Source organism: Eutrigla gurnardus (genome assembly GCF_963514095.1).
Source record: "Eutrigla gurnardus genome assembly, chromosome: 1".
Lineage (NCBI taxonomy): Eukaryota > Metazoa > Chordata > Actinopteri > Perciformes > Triglidae > Eutrigla > Eutrigla gurnardus.
In genome coordinates this window covers 37551903-37567613 of record NC_139915.1, presented here as the reverse complement: position 1 = coordinate 37567613, position 15711 = coordinate 37551903, and the positions used below count along the sequence as shown (strand labels likewise).

General features: G+C 45.2%; 1 pseudogene across 1 annotated transcript; it reads right to left on the bottom strand.

Annotated features, from left to right (window-relative positions):
- Nucleotides 1–963: 963 nt before the first annotated feature.
- Nucleotides 964–2598, bottom strand: LOC311014916 (forkhead box protein B1 pseudogene; annotated as a pseudogene). The gene is made up of 2 exons (XR_014599397.1): nt 1176–2598; nt 964–1083 (listed from the first exon to the last, which is right to left on the bottom strand). The product of XR_014599397.1 is annotated as a forkhead box protein B1 pseudogene (transcript).
- Nucleotides 2599–15711: the final 13113 nt, after the last annotated feature.

Genomic DNA, 15711 nt, shown 5'->3' with positions numbered 1-15711 from the left:
AATATAGAATCATATATATATAAACACACACACACACACACACACACACACACACACACACACACACACACACGTAAGTATAATTATTATTGGTGATGCATCCTGTGTAATTTGATGAATCTGATTTGATTTGATTTTGTCTTATTAAGTGATGGGTAGCGGAATATATTTCACATATAAATCATGAAATAGATGATCTTATCATGTTTTATATATATTTATTACAGTAACACAATGTCAGATAACTATACTGCAACAGAAGGTTAAAATATCTCCACTGTGTAGTACTGTGTAGAAGTACTTCAGTAAATGTATTTCCAGCTTCACACCGTTTAACTGTGAGGATACCTTATTATTATTATTATCATTATTATTATTATCATTATTATTATTATTATTATTATGAACAAATGCATTTACATTTTACAGGGAAGATAAATCATCTTAATTTAACATATTAAGGGAAGATCTAATCTGAATGTACCTTTCCTTTTATTGTTAAATATTTTAAAGCGAGGCTAAATAATATGTATTTAAGGTGAACATTGATGTCAAATATCTAACATGGGAGATAAATAATAATTTACGCTTCATCTTCACCTGTTACAGTCCTCAGATCAGATTTAAGAAGAGAACAGTTTCTTCAAAATTAATAGAAACATCATTATCATAATCACTAAATTCTCATAATATTAAAGATGTGAAAAGGTTTATTATTATAATCATATTTATATTAAAATCTGCCAGATTATTTTACATAAACTATGTCTCCACACATGGAGAATATTTCATCATGTTTCATGAACTCATGTCATTGCTGTAATCTGAGTGCTGTTTGACGTCGCCCTGGAAACGGCCGGAGAAGAAGACAGCAGGTTTGTGGATCAGAGATTTTTAATGGATGAATGAGAGCAGACAACGTTCAGGGAATAAAGAGCTCACATGCGTTTGACCTCCAGTGACCTCACAGACACAGACTGTTCAGACAGCATGCAGCAGGAAACACACACAGCTTCATCAGACAGGAGACGGTGCTTTCAGGTTCCAAGATCAGGGTCCAAGATCAGGGTCCAAGATCTCCTTCTAAACCACCGACACAAATATAGGTAATCTGAGATCGTTCATATCGATTATCAAAACAAACTATATTCAAAAAGAATGACTTGCTTTTTTACCAAATGCATTTTCATGCAGATTTCCGCTGAATTGTGGAAAATGTTAAAGAGTCATTCATGTGAAGTTTCCTTTCAGGCTGAAACACAAAAGACCCGGATCATTAGTCACAACACGAACATTGAAGCGGCTCCTTCACACAGACTCACAGGGACACACTCCACAGGACTATTTGTTGCTGTGGTCTGGAGGTCAGAGGTCAACCTGTTGTCTCTTTACGTGATGGAACCGAGTCATAATAACAATATGAGAAGAAGAACACAAACATCCTGGCAACACTGAACAGCTCCCGAAGTTCATTGGAGTCCGACCCCCGTCAGTGAACCGGCACCGCGGACTGCAGCCCCGCGGAGGCCGCGGAGCACGGCGCGTCCCCGGGCGCCGCTGGGCTGCCGTGGCCGGTGGCGGTCTGCGGGGACGTGGGGCTCAGAGACGGGGGAGAGTTCGCCAGGAAGGCCGGGAGGTGTGCGGGCAGCCCCGGGAGGCCCGGCATCGAGGCGGGAGTGGGTTTGATTGGCACCGGGACGGCGGGAAGAGTCTGCCCGCCGTGACACATGGACTTCATCCCGTAGTAGTCCGGGTCCATCATCCCGGAGCCGTACATGTGCGGCCAGGCCGGGGCCAGCGGGCTGTGGAGCGGGTACCCGGCGGGGGAGAAGGGCCCCCCGCCCGGGACCTTGTACTCCCGCGCGATGATGTTCTCGATGGCGAACGGGTGTTTGAAGCCGGACCCGGACCCGGCCGGCGGGTGGTATCCGGGCGGCGGCAGGTGCGCGGCCGCGGCGGCGGCGGCGTGCAGCGCGCTGAGCCGCAGCTTGGCCTGCTGCTGCAGGTAGTGTGCGGTGTCCTTGCTGGCCGCCAGCGGGTCCGGGACCACCATGCCGCCCACCTTGAAGCGCTTCCGGCGCCGCAGGAAACTCCCGTTCTCGAACATGTCGCCGCAGCTCGGGTGCAGAGCCCAGAAGCTGCCCTTGCCGGGCTGGTCCGGTCTGCGCGGGATCTTGATGAAGCAGTCGTTGAAGGACAGGTTGTGCCGCAGGGAGTTCTGCCAGCGCTGCGTGTTCTCCCGGTAGTACGGGAAGCGGTCCATGATGAAGCGGTAGATGTCGCTGAGCGGCAGCATCTTCTCCGGGCAGCTCTGGATGGCCATGGCCGTCAGCGAGATGTACGAGTACGGCGGCTTCTGGTCGCTGTACGTGTTCCTCCCGGGACGCGGCATGTCGGTGTGAACCTGGTCTGAGCGACCGGGACCAAGTCTGCACGCGGCACCAACTCTGATCCAAACTTTGTCCAAACAGCCGAGTTCCAACGCGCGTTACGCACGGAGACCAACTCCTCCGCACGGCTGTTCGGCGCGCATCGCGCCTCCTCAAGTCCTCCTCCGGTGGGCCTGCCCGGTGCTCCTCCTGCCCGATGTGCGTCCTCCTCCTGTCGGTCCTCCTCCTCCTCCTCTAAGCGGCTGCTGCCTCCTCCATGTGCTCTTTGCGTGTGTCGGCGGTGACAGGCGCAGACAAGACCCCCGGAGAGAGCTCGTTAATGGGCCACTTCTTCACCATCACATGACCGCGTGTGTGTGTTTGTGTGTGTGTGGGGGGGGCGTCTACTTGGACGCACCGAGTTCGACGCCGTCACTTCACAGAGGAGCCGAGCAGAGGCGCCTGTGGTCGGGTGTTTGTGGCGGAGCCGCGCGCTGTGGAGGTATGTCGCTGTTTGGAAACATTTTACGCACAGGCGCGTGCATGCGTGCGTGCGTGTGTGTGTGTGTGTGTGCGTGTGTGTGTGTGTGTGCGAGTGTGTGTGCGGTGCGAGGGGGCCTGACAGTTTGAGGCCCTTTAACTCTCTTCATAGCAACGTCAGAAATCACCGCTTTAAAACGTTTTAAATATTATTATTATTATTATTATTATTATTATTATTATTATTATTATTATTATCATAATAATCATAATCATATTTCAATGATCATTGATCATCTTTAATGATCGACGCTTTTACTTCCGCTGCCGTTTATTCATTTTACTATTATTTAAATTATTACAAAAATCCATCCTTTAAATGTAAATGTGAAGTTTATTTTAAAGCAACAACATTTAGTTGTCAACATGTAGGAACATATTATTATATTGAAATGTAATTCATTCGTTTTTCTGCTTAAGTAAGTAGCACACACATGAGTCATCAGTCAAAGAGACAAAATTACAATTCTTGTTATTTATAATAATAATAATAATTATTGTTTTTAATAATAACAATTGTTGTTAATATTATATAATAATTATTTGTGTTATTAATAACAATATATATTAATAACACATTATTATTAACAATAATAGTTGTAATTTATAACTAACAATTATTGTTAATAATAAAATGAATCATTATTATTCATATTGATTATTATTAATAATACAATAATTATTATTATTATTGTTACTAAAGTATAAAACCTGGACATTTGCAGAGTTGCTACCATCTTTATTTTTGCTTCTATAATTATCATTTTCACATCAACAACTCGTCACATGACAGAATTCATTGATCCGTCTGATCAAATTGAATACTTCACTTATTGATCCATGAGGATCATGGGTTGATTGTAGATTGATTGAATTGACAGATTAATAAACAATCCATAAAAATTACATATTGTTTAATGTCTTATGAATTATTATGAGTTTCGGGTTTCATCACGTTTTCTGATGAGCGGCGATGAAAACAGTTTGTGTTTCAGAAAGAGGATTAAAACTGGAGGAGCTGAAGGTTTTCATGTCCCCAAGGACCCGGAGGACAAAGAGGACCCGGAGGACAAAGAAGACCCGGAGGACAAAGAGGACCCGGAGGAGGGGGGACGGGGACACACTGAACAGCCACTTAAACACGTCTGACCTTTGACCAGTGAGTTGATAATCTGGCGAGGCGTTCAGGATGCAGAGACACGCTCCGACAACAGAGACACTGTGATCACACGGCTTTTAATTATTACAACATCCTCAATATGTATCAAGTAAAAACCAAAATACATAGAATAACTGTATTAGCATCATTATTAATATTAATATTATTGTTATTATTATTAATGTCATTATCATTATTATTGTTATCATTACTAATATCATTATTATTATTAGTATTGTATTATTATCATCATCATTGTTCTTTAATTTATTACTGAACTGAACAGTTAAAGCTGCTTCATTAATAAATTATCCGTCATCTGTCTGCAGCACTCATGTCGATTTTAGTGAAATGAATAAATACATAAATCATAGGAAAAAGTATTTCTGTTTCTTATTGATATTTACATTGATTCAGAGATCAGAGAGCAATAATTGAAATACCAATTTATTTGCATTATTAAATGAAGGAATCCTTGTATTATTATTATTATTATTATTATTATTATTATTATTATTATTATTATTACTATTATTATTACTATTATTACTGGTATTATTACTGGTATTATTACTGGTATTAAAAGCAGATTTTAGTTCAGAAATGATGGAATGGATTATTATATGTATTCATTTTAAATGTGAATATCATGATAAACAGCACGTTTGGTGTCTTTGTGTTTGTCGGTTGGTAACGAGCTGCTGCTGGATCAATAAAGTTCTGCTGGATTTAATTCAACTTGTATTCTGTTGTCCATGTTCAATACCATAACATCATTGAACCAAAAAATCACAGACAAAAGAACAGCAACAACAACTAAATTACTCAATATAATCATAAATAAATAGGATAAAATAAAATAAACGCCAACCATAACTCCATGAAGAGGAACAGGAAAGATGAGGAAGAGAAACAGAGGAAAGATGAGGAAGAGAAACAGAGGAAAGATGAGGAAGAGGAACAGAGGGAAGGTGAAGAAGAGGGACAGAGAAAAGATGAGGAAGAGGAACAGAGGGAAGAGGAGGCAGAGGAACAGAGGAAAGGTAAAGAAGAGGGACAGAGAAAAGATGAGGAAGAGGAACAGAGGGAAGATGAGGAAGATGAACCGGACATAAGAGGAACAGGAAATATGAGAAAGAGGAACAGAAGGAAGATAAGGAAGAGGAAAGATGAGGAAGAGGAACTGGAAAGATGAGGAAGAGGAACGGGAAAGATGATGAAGATGAACGGGAAAGATGAGGAAGAGGAACAGGAAAGATGAGGAAGAGGAACAGGAAAGATGAGGAAGAGGAACAGAGGGAAGAGGAGGCAGAGGAACAGAGGAAAGGTGAAGAAGAGGGACAGAGAAAAGATGAGGAAGAGGAACAGAGGGAAGATGAGGAAGATGAACCGGACATAAGAGGAACAGGAAATATGAGAAAGAGGAACAGAGGGAAGATAAGGAAGAGGAAAGATGAGGAAGAGGAACGGGAAAGATGATGAAGATGAACGGGAAAGATGAGGAAGAGGAACAGGAAAGATGAGGAAGAGGAAAGATGAGGAAGAGGAACCGGAAAGATGAGGAACAGGAAAGACGAGGAAGAGGAACAGAGGGAGGTTTGAGGAGGGGTTTAGTTCAGGAGGTAGAGCGTTTGGCTGGCAACCGCAAGATTGCCGGTTCGATCCCCGGCTCCTCCTAGCTGAGTGCCTGGTGTCCCTGAGCAAGACACCTCACCCTAATGTCTCCTGACGAGCTGGCTGTCGCCCTGCGTGGTTGACTCTGCTGTCAGTGTGTGAATGTGTGTATGAATGGGTGAATGTCAGTCATTCATGTAAGGCGCTTTGGAGAAAAGCTCTATATAAATGAGGCCATTTACCATTCATGAGGAAGAGGAAAGATGCAGAAGAGGAACCGGAAAGATGGGGAAGAGGAACAGGACAGACGAGGAAGAGGAACAGAGGGAAGATGAGGAAGATGAACCGGAAAGAAGAGGAAGCGGAAAGAAGAGGAACAGGAAAGATGAGGAAGAGGAACAGGAAAGATGAGGAAGAGGAACAGGAAAGATGGGGAAGAGGAACAGGAAAGATGAGGAAGAGAAACAGAGGAAAGATGAGGAAGAGAAACAGAGGAAAGATGAGGAAGAGGAACAGAGGGAAGGTGAAGAAGAGGGACAGAGAAAAGATGAGGAAGAGGAACAGAGGGAAGAGGAGGCAGAGGAACAGAGGAAAGGTGAAGAAGAGGGACAGAGAAAAGATGAGGAAGAGGAACAGAGGGAAGATGAGGAAGATGAACCGGACATAAGAGGAACAGGAAATATGAGAAAGAGGAAAAGAGGAAAGATGAGGAAGAGAAACAGAGGAAAGATGAGGAAGAGGAACAGAGGGAAGGTGAAGAAGAGGGACAGAGAAAAGATGAGGAAGAGGAACAGAGGGAAGAGGAGGCAGAGGAACAGAGGAAAGGTAAAGAAGAGGGACAGAGAAAAGATGAGGAAGAGGAACAGAGGGAAGATGAGGAAGATGAACCGGACATAAGAGGAACAGGAAATATGAGAAAGAGGAACAGAAGGAAGATAAGGAAGAGGAAAGATGAGGAAGAGGAACTGGAAAGATGAGGAAGAGGAACGGGAAAGATGATGAAGATGAACGGGAAAGATGAGGAAGAGGAACAGGAAAGATGAGGAAGAGGAACAGGAAAGATGAGGAAGAGGAACAGAGGGAAGAGGAGGCAGAGGAACAGAGGAAAGGTGAAGAAGAGGGACAGAGAAAAGATGAGGAAGAGGAACAGAGGGAAGATGAGGAAGATGAACCGGACATAAGAGGAACAGGAAATATGAGAAAGAGGAACAGAGGGAAGATAAGGAAGAGGAAAGATGAGGAAGAGGAACGGGAAAGATGATGAAGATGAACGGGAAAGATGAGGAAGAGGAACAGGAAAGATGAGGAAGAGGAAAGATGAGGAAGAGGAACCGGAAAGATGAGGAACAGGAAAGACGAGGAAGAGGAACAGAGGGAGGTTTGAGGAGGGGTTTAGTTCAGGAGGTAGAGCGTTTGGCTGGCAACCGCAAGATTGCCGGTTCGATCCCCGGCTCCTCCTAGCTGAGTGCCTGGTGTCCCTGAGCAAGACACCTCACCCTAATGTCTCCTGACGAGCTGGCTGTCGCCCTGCGTGGTTGACTCTGCTGTCAGTGTGTGAATGTGTGTATGAATGGGTGAATGTCAGTCATTCATGTAAGGCGCTTTGGAGAAAAGCTCTATATAAATGAGGCCATTTACCATTCATGAGGAAGAGGAAAGATGCAGAAGAGGAACCGGAAAGATGGGGAAGAGGAACAGGACAGACGAGGAAGAGGAACAGAGGGAAGATGAGGAAGATGAACCGGAAAGAAGAGGAAGCGGAAAGAAGAGGAACAGGAAAGATGAGGAAGAGGAACAGGAAAGATGAGGAAGAGGAACAGGAAAGATGGGGAAGAGGAACCGGAAAGATGAGGAAGATGAACCGGAAAGAAGAGGAACAGGAAAGATGAGGAAGAGGAACAGGAAATATGAGGAAGAGGAACAGGAAATATGAGGAAGAGGAACAGGAAATATGAGGAAGAGGAACAGGAAAGATGAGGAAGAGGAACAGAGGAAAGATGAGGAAGAGGAAAGATTAGGAAGAGAAACAGGGAAGATAAGGAAGATAATCTGGTAATCCTTGATGACCAACTTTCCTGCACCCCCAACATCACTGCTGTGGCCCAATCCTGCAGATTTGCCCTCTACAATATCCGCAGGATTCAGACCTTCTTCACAAAGGATGCAACGCAACTCCTGGTCCAAGCACTGGTCATCTCCTTGACTACTGCAACTCTCTCCTGGCCGGACTCCCGGCCTCGGCGATTAAACCATTGCAGCGTATCCAGAACGCTAAAATCTTAAAATTCTCCCATGTGACCCCCCTCCTCTGTGACCTCCACTGGCTTCCTGTTGCAGCACACATCCAATTCAAGACGATGACACTGGCCTTCAGGGCCATCAATGGAACGGCACCCATCTACCTTCAAACACTGGTCAAACCTCACGAAGCGAGCACTTGGCTCCTCTACTTCAGCTGGCCGGCTGGTACCACCATAGCTGAAATCAAACAAATGTCGCTCAGCAAAGTCCAGACTCTTCTCTGTTCTGGTCCTCAGTGGTGGAACGAACTCCCGACCAATGTCAGGACAGCAGAGTCACTGCCATTTTCTGAAAAAGGCTCAAGACTCACCTGTTCTAGCACTTTGATCATAGCACTGTTGTTCTAAATGGTAAATGGCCTCATTTATATAGCGCTTTTCTCCAAAGCGCTTTACAGGAATGACTGACATTCACCCATTCACACACACATTCACACACTGACGGCGGAGTCAACCACGCAGGGCGAGCCAGCTCGTCAGGAGACATTAGGGTGAGGTGTCTTGCTCAGGGACACCAGGCACTCAGCTAGGAGGAGCCGGGGATCGAACCGGTAATCTTGCGATTCCAGTCGAACGCTCTACCTCCTGAGCTAAACCCCCAGCTTCTCTGTGAAGCAAGGCACCAACAGTGCCGGGAGTTCGATTCCCAGTGATGTCTCTCAGGCAGGAGAGGGACTCCATTCAGCAATCACATCAATTAAAGCGCTGATGAAGCCGAGTGGAGGCTAATGAGTGAAGGAGCGGCGGTCTTCTGCTCATTAGGGGGGCAATTAACGTCTGAAGAGTCCCGTTATCAGATTATTAGTCCACCAGGACCCCAACACATCTCTACTCCTCAACGCTCATTCACACTGCTCAAGGAGGAGGAGCAGGAGGGAGAGGAGCAGGAGGATGAGGAGCAGGAGGAAGAGGAGCAGAAGGAAGAGGAGCAGGCGGAAGAGGAGCAGAAGGAAGAGGAGCAGGAGGAAGAGGAGCAGAAGGACAAGGAGCAGGATGAAGAGGAGCAGGAGGATGAGGAGCAGGATGAAGAGGAGCAGTATGAAGAGGAGCAGGAGAAAGAGAAGCAGGAGAAAGAGGAGCAGGAGCAGGAGGAAGAGGAGCAGAAGGACGAGGAGCAGGATGAAGAGGAGCAGGATGAAGAGGAGCAGGAGGATGAGGAGCGGGATGAAGAGAAGCAGGATGAAGAGGAGCAGGAGGCAAAGGAGCAGAATGAATAGGAGCAAGAGGAGCAGGAGGAAGAGAAGCAGGAGGACGAGGTGCAGGATGAAGAGGAGCAGGAGGACGAGGAGCAGGATGAAGAGGAGCAGGAGAAAGAGGAGCAGGATGAAGAGGAGCAGGAGAAAGAGGAGCAGGATGAAGAGGAGCGGGATAAAGAGAAGCAGGATGAAGAGCAAAAGGAAGAGGAGCAGGATGGAGAGGAGCAAAAGGAAGAGGAGCAGGAGAAAGAGGAGTAGAATTTAGGGAAGCAAATGGAAGAGGACCAGGATGAAGAGGAGCAGGATTAAGAGGAGGAAGAGGAGCAGGAGGAAGAGGAGCAGAATGAATAGGAGCAAGAGAAGCAGGAGGAAGAGGAGCGGGATGAAGAGAAGCAGGATGAAGAGGAGCAGGAGGCAGAGGAGCAGAATGAATAGGAGCAAGAGGAGCAGGAGGAAGAGGAGCAGGAGGACGAGGTGCAGGATGAAGAGGAGCAGGAGGACGAGGAGCAGGATGAAGAGGAGCAGGAGAAAGAGGAGCAGGATGAAGAGGAGCGGGATGAAGAGAAGCAGGATGAAGAGCAAAAGGAAGAGGAGCAGGATGGAGAGGAGCAAAAGGAAGAGGAGCAGGAAAAAGAGGAGTAGAATTTAGGGAAGCAAATGGAAGAGGAGCAGGATGAAGAGGAGCAGGATTAAGAGGAGCAAGAGGAAGAGGAGCAGGAGGAAGAGGAGCAGAATGAATAGGAGCAAGAGAAGCAGGAGGAAGAAAATCAGGAGAAAGAGGAGGAGGGCAGCTAAGGCTCTGGAATTTTCACTCCGGTCACATGGGCTTCATCACAGTTAAGTCCCAGTGATGTCAGAGTCTTTATATTCTGTACTGTCAGTATTCACACACACACACACACACACACACACACACACACACACACACACACACACACACACACACACGCACACACACACACACACACACACACACGCACACACACACACACGCACACACACACACACACACACACACACACACACACACACACACACACACACCTACACACACACACACACACACACACGCACACACACACACACACACACACACACACACACACACACACACACACACACAGCCTTCATACCTGCTGCTAGTTTAGTCTGTACAGCTCAATTACAGTTCTCTGACTGGGATTCATGAACCATCAGTGGGACCAATGGGAGCGATCCCAAGTCCTCCTCCTCCTCCTTAACGCTCCTTATTTAAACCCAAGTCCTCCTCCTCCTCCTTAACGCTCCTCCTTTATCCCTAAGTCCTCCTCCTCCTCCTAGTTAACGCTCCTTATTTAAACCCAAGTCCTCCTCCTCCTTTATCCCTAAGTCCTCCTCCTCCTCCTAGTTAACGCTCCTTATTTAAACCCAAGTCCTCCTCCTCCTCCTTAACGCTCCTTATTTAAACCCAAGTCCTCCTCCTCCTTTATCCCCAAGTCCTCCTCCTCCTCCTAGTTAACGCTCCTTATTTAAACCCAAGTCCTCCTCCTCCTCCTTAACGCTCCTTATTTAAACCCAAGTCCTCCTCCTCCTTTATCCCCAAGTCCTCCTCCTAGTTAACGCTCCTTATTTAAACCCAAGTCCTCCTCCTCCTCCTTAACGCTCCTTATTTAAACCCAAGTCCTCCTCCTCCTTTATCCCCAAGTCCTCCTCCTCCTCCTAGTTAACACTCCTTATTTATCCCCAAGTCCTCCTCCTCCTCCTAGTTAACGCTCCTTATTTAAACCCAAGTCCTCCTCCTCCTCCTTAACGCTCCTTATTTAAACCCAAGTCCTCCTCCTCCTTTATCCCCAAGTCCTCCTCCTCCTAGTTAACGCTCCTTATTTATCCCTAAGTCCTCCTCCTGCTCCTTAATGCTCCGTACTCATCCCCAAATCCTCCACCTCCTCAATGCTTATTAATTATCATTAGGTCCTCGACTTTGTCGACCTCCTAATATCACGCTGTAAAAATACTCAGCTACAGTAAAATAATATCATGCTGTAAAAATACTCAGTTACAGTATAATACTAATATCACGCTGTAAAAATACTCAGCTACAGTAAAATAATATCATGCTGTAAAAATACTCAGTTACAGTATACTACTAATATCACGCTGTAAAAATACTCAGCTACAGTAAAATAATATCATGCTGTAAAAATACTCAGTTACAGTATACTACTAATATCACGCTGTAAAAATACTCAGCTACAGTAAAATAATATCATGCTGTAAAAATATTCAATTACAGTATAATACTAATATCACGCTGTAAAATTACTCAGTTACAGTATAATACTAATATCACGCTGTAAAAATACTCAGCTACAGTAAAATAATATCACGCTGTAAAAATACTCAGTTACAGTATAATACTAATATCACGCTGTAAAAATACTCAGCTACAGTAAAATAATATCACGCTGTAAAAATACTCAGTTACAGTATAATACTAATATCACGCTGTAAAAATACTCAGTTACAGTATAATACTAATATCACGCTGTAAAAATACTCAGTTACAGTAAAAGTACTAACATCACACTGTAAAAATATTCAATTAAAGTACTATCACAAATCCCTTATATAAAAAATACAGACAGCCTCCAATCACAGACAGCAACCAATCACAGTCAGCCAATCACAGATAGTCTCCAATCACAGACAGCCAATCACAGACAGCCAATCACAGATAGTCTCCAATCACAGAGAGCCACCAATCACAGCCACCAATCACAGACAGCCAATCACAGATAGTCTCCAATCACAGACAGCCAATCACAGACAGCCAATCACAGACAGCCAGTCACAGACAGCCACCAATCACAGACAGCCAATCACAGATAGCCACCAATCACAGCCACCAATAACAGACAGCCACCAATCACAGCCTTCAATAACAGACAGCCAATCACAGACAGCCACCAATCACAGCCATCAATATCAGACAGCCAGTCACAGACAGCCAATCACAGATAGTCTCCAATCACAGACAGCCACCAATCACAGACAGCCAATCACAGATAGTCTCCAATCACAGACAGCCTCCAATGTTCCGGCTCATTAGAATTAATGACAGTCTGGAGCTCCATGATGAGCCTCTCAAGTCCTTCACAGATTAAAGCTGATGGCATCTCTCCACCACCGCCATCAGGTCTGCCGCCATCAGGTCTGCCGCCATCAGGTCCGCCACAATCAGCGCCGCCGCCATCAGGTCCACTGCCATCAGCGCCGCCACCGATGTACGATACCATGAATATTTAATTAATAATTAGTCATGTTATACCTCCTCAGGAGTTATCATCCCTCAAACTGGTTTGTGAATTTAATTATTAGCAGCCTTTTGGTTTCCGCACCGCCCTCATTACTGTCAGGATTGATGTAACATAAACTTCATTAAAAATTAAAGCGGGATTCTTTAATTACGCGGTCGTCCTCGCCAAAGCCAGAATTAGCCGACTCAGTGATGTGCAAATGAGAGCATTATTTAAGAAACATGCTGGAAGTAGTTATGCTAATCCGCCGAGGTTCACAGTGGCAGACCTCTCCACTCGCCGCTGCATATTCATTAAACGCACTATGCAAATTTAATGTGGCGGCCTTCGTAATGCTTGTTAATTTATTCAGATTTATTGAGTACGACTTGTAAAAAGTACCAGTTTAATTAGCTCATCTCCGGATGATTGCTGAGCTTTTTAAGAAGAGAACGAGAGGAAACACAGTTTCACAGCGTTTAACAGGGGCGGCTGCTTCAAGGGCCGGGCCTCCACCAGGGCCCCCCGGTCCTCCACGAGGACCCGGTCGACCACCAGGGCCCCCCAGTCCCAGAGGACCCGGTCCACGGCTCTAATGGCTGACATGGTTCACTGACTGATCCAGATCCCAGGACGCCCTAACGGGTTTTACAGGACTACTGCGATGTGAAACCCTGGCGATGCACCTGTGACTCAGCAGTTTTAGAGGACTACGGCCATGTGACTCAGCAGTTTCTCAAAAATTCATTATTGAGAGTTAAGACTACATAAAGCAGAAACACTGAACGGAGAACAAGTATGTGTTTCCACTGATTGGACGTTACGAGTTTCAGGTCATTTGTGGACCCAAGATTTAACTTTCGCATCCAGAACCAGGACCTAACCAAGAAACAGGACCTAACCCAGAACCAGGACCTACAGGAACTACAAGTCTGAAGTCTCTATGAAATATGCAAAAAAAACTAAGAAAAAAAAATAAGTCCAAGTGTTGATGAGTCGGACCTGTTTCTAGAAGATTCAACACAAATGATAACAATGAATCAACCATCTTTGTGGTCTGGAACAGATGTGATCCTGGTCTAAGTGATAAACTGGACCTGGTCTTTGTTGTTATCTCTATTATTTACTGTTTTCTGATCTATACTGAACATAAACGTATGAAAGTGAACATTTCGGTGCCTGTGTTTCTGCCTCTCGGCCCTCCAGAATAAAAGAAGTGATCCGACCCCTCAGACTGTGGAGGCCTGATAGATGGTTCTGGTCCGTGATCTCAGGTCTTCATGTGTCTCGGCAGCATTAGGAGGAAACAGATTGGTGCATCAGTGAATTAAACCCACAGATCACAGCAGGAAATCCCCGCCGACCGCCGTCCCAGAGGAAGCCTTAGAGTGGCGGCGGGCTCACACATAAACGCTCTGTAAAAGCGCCTCAGCTGATTGCTTTGCTCTCAAGAGGATGTCAATTCTAGTCGGCGCGGCGGCCGGGTCTGTGTTAAGGCGGCGGCGTGTGGAGGGCACTTGATAGTGGCGGTGTGTTCGCTGGCAGTCGTACAAAGCCCCTCTCTATTACCAGCAGAGTAATAAGACATTACATTGTTAATGTTTCTGCTACTCGGACTATTCTCCCATGATCCCTCACAACCCCGCTGTTGTTCGTCATGCCGCTCCCTCCTCACCAGGCCACATCCATCACAACGGGACGCGGTGGCGAGGGACAGCCGGCCGACAGGAAGTCGTTGGAGAGGATGAATCTGTTGTATTTACTCCTCTGTTAGGAAATAATAAAGACAGAAGACGGTCGGTATGGAAGGAAGTAATGGTCTTTACACACGGCGAGCAAAGAGATGAAGATGGGACTGAAGACGAGGAAACGCTGTCAGAGACGAAGCCGATATATCCTGATATAAACTAATGCATTCTACTATAGACTAAAATATCCTACTAAACATTTATATATCCTGATATAAACTAATATATCCTGATATAAACTAATATGTTCTACTATGGAATAATATATCCTACTATAAACTAATATATCCTGATATAAACAAATATATCCTATTGTTTTACTTGAGTAAATGTACTGTTACATTTTAAACATTAAATCAGATCCAGCACAAACGCCGTTAGTGAATCATAGTGGGTCCAGCTGGGTCACCATCTCTCTTCATAACAAGTATTCATAGCTTGATATTATTTATTATATATTTACATATTCTTTATTATATGTTTCTATATTTACAGCAGAACTTCGTTTCCTTCACTGGCGACTAAACAAATACAAGATAAATAAGATTCAATCATCAAAAGATTAGTGTGTGATTCTGTTTTGATATTAACTTTGATTTAAAGCAGTTCATGTGTTCATGTGGTAATTAAATCAAATCCTCTTCAAACATCACAAACCAGACTCGGATCTGGACCCGGCAGAGAAAAGTACCAGACTCTGTTTGAAAGTGTTTTTTCAGGGTTTAACCAGAACATGTTCAATTAACAGAGAGAAACTTCAATGAATCTGCAGTAGGAAAACAATCTGAGCCTCTAATCCATCCATCAGAGGAGGATCCCTGGGTTTTCTTCCAGACCCTGAAGGCAGCACGGCTGCCTGGACTAACAGCTTATCATCGTCTGCTTCCTGAACAAACGGTCTCTTCCTGTCTCTGAGCTTCAGGTCTGCTTCTTCACCTCACACGAGAATGATTACCTGATGAGGCGTTCAGGTGCACCACGGACATACCGCCGCTAGCACCCATAGTGGCACTTGCATGTTCTCTCTAGCACCACCTACAGATTCGTTTTTTGGCCATACCCCTCACACCGATATGCTGGCTGACATATGCAGCTTTGTCTGGTCCACAAGGAGCCTCATGGTCCACTGAAGTGGTCTATGGAGGATTACTGGACCAGAAGGTGGGAATGTTTGAACGGGAAGTAACGGAAAGGCAGGAAGTAAAGGTAGTTAAGGAAGTAATGGAAATGCAGGAAGTAAAGGTAAAAAAAATTAAGTGAGTGGCTGCGTTTCGGATCGCATGCATTTGCGCCTATGCATGCACGAGACTTGAGAGGATCTGCCGGAACTCGTCATAAACATGTCAAGTTCCCACCACGTCAAGTCGGACACAGGTGCACTTCACGGACTTTGCACAAAGAACATGGCCTACCCAGTGGCGCTGGCTTTCTTCGTCGTGGACGAATTCGAGGCATTGGAACTTCCCTTGTTGACGGAGGCTGGGGAGCAAAGGTGAGGAATTTTCTCACG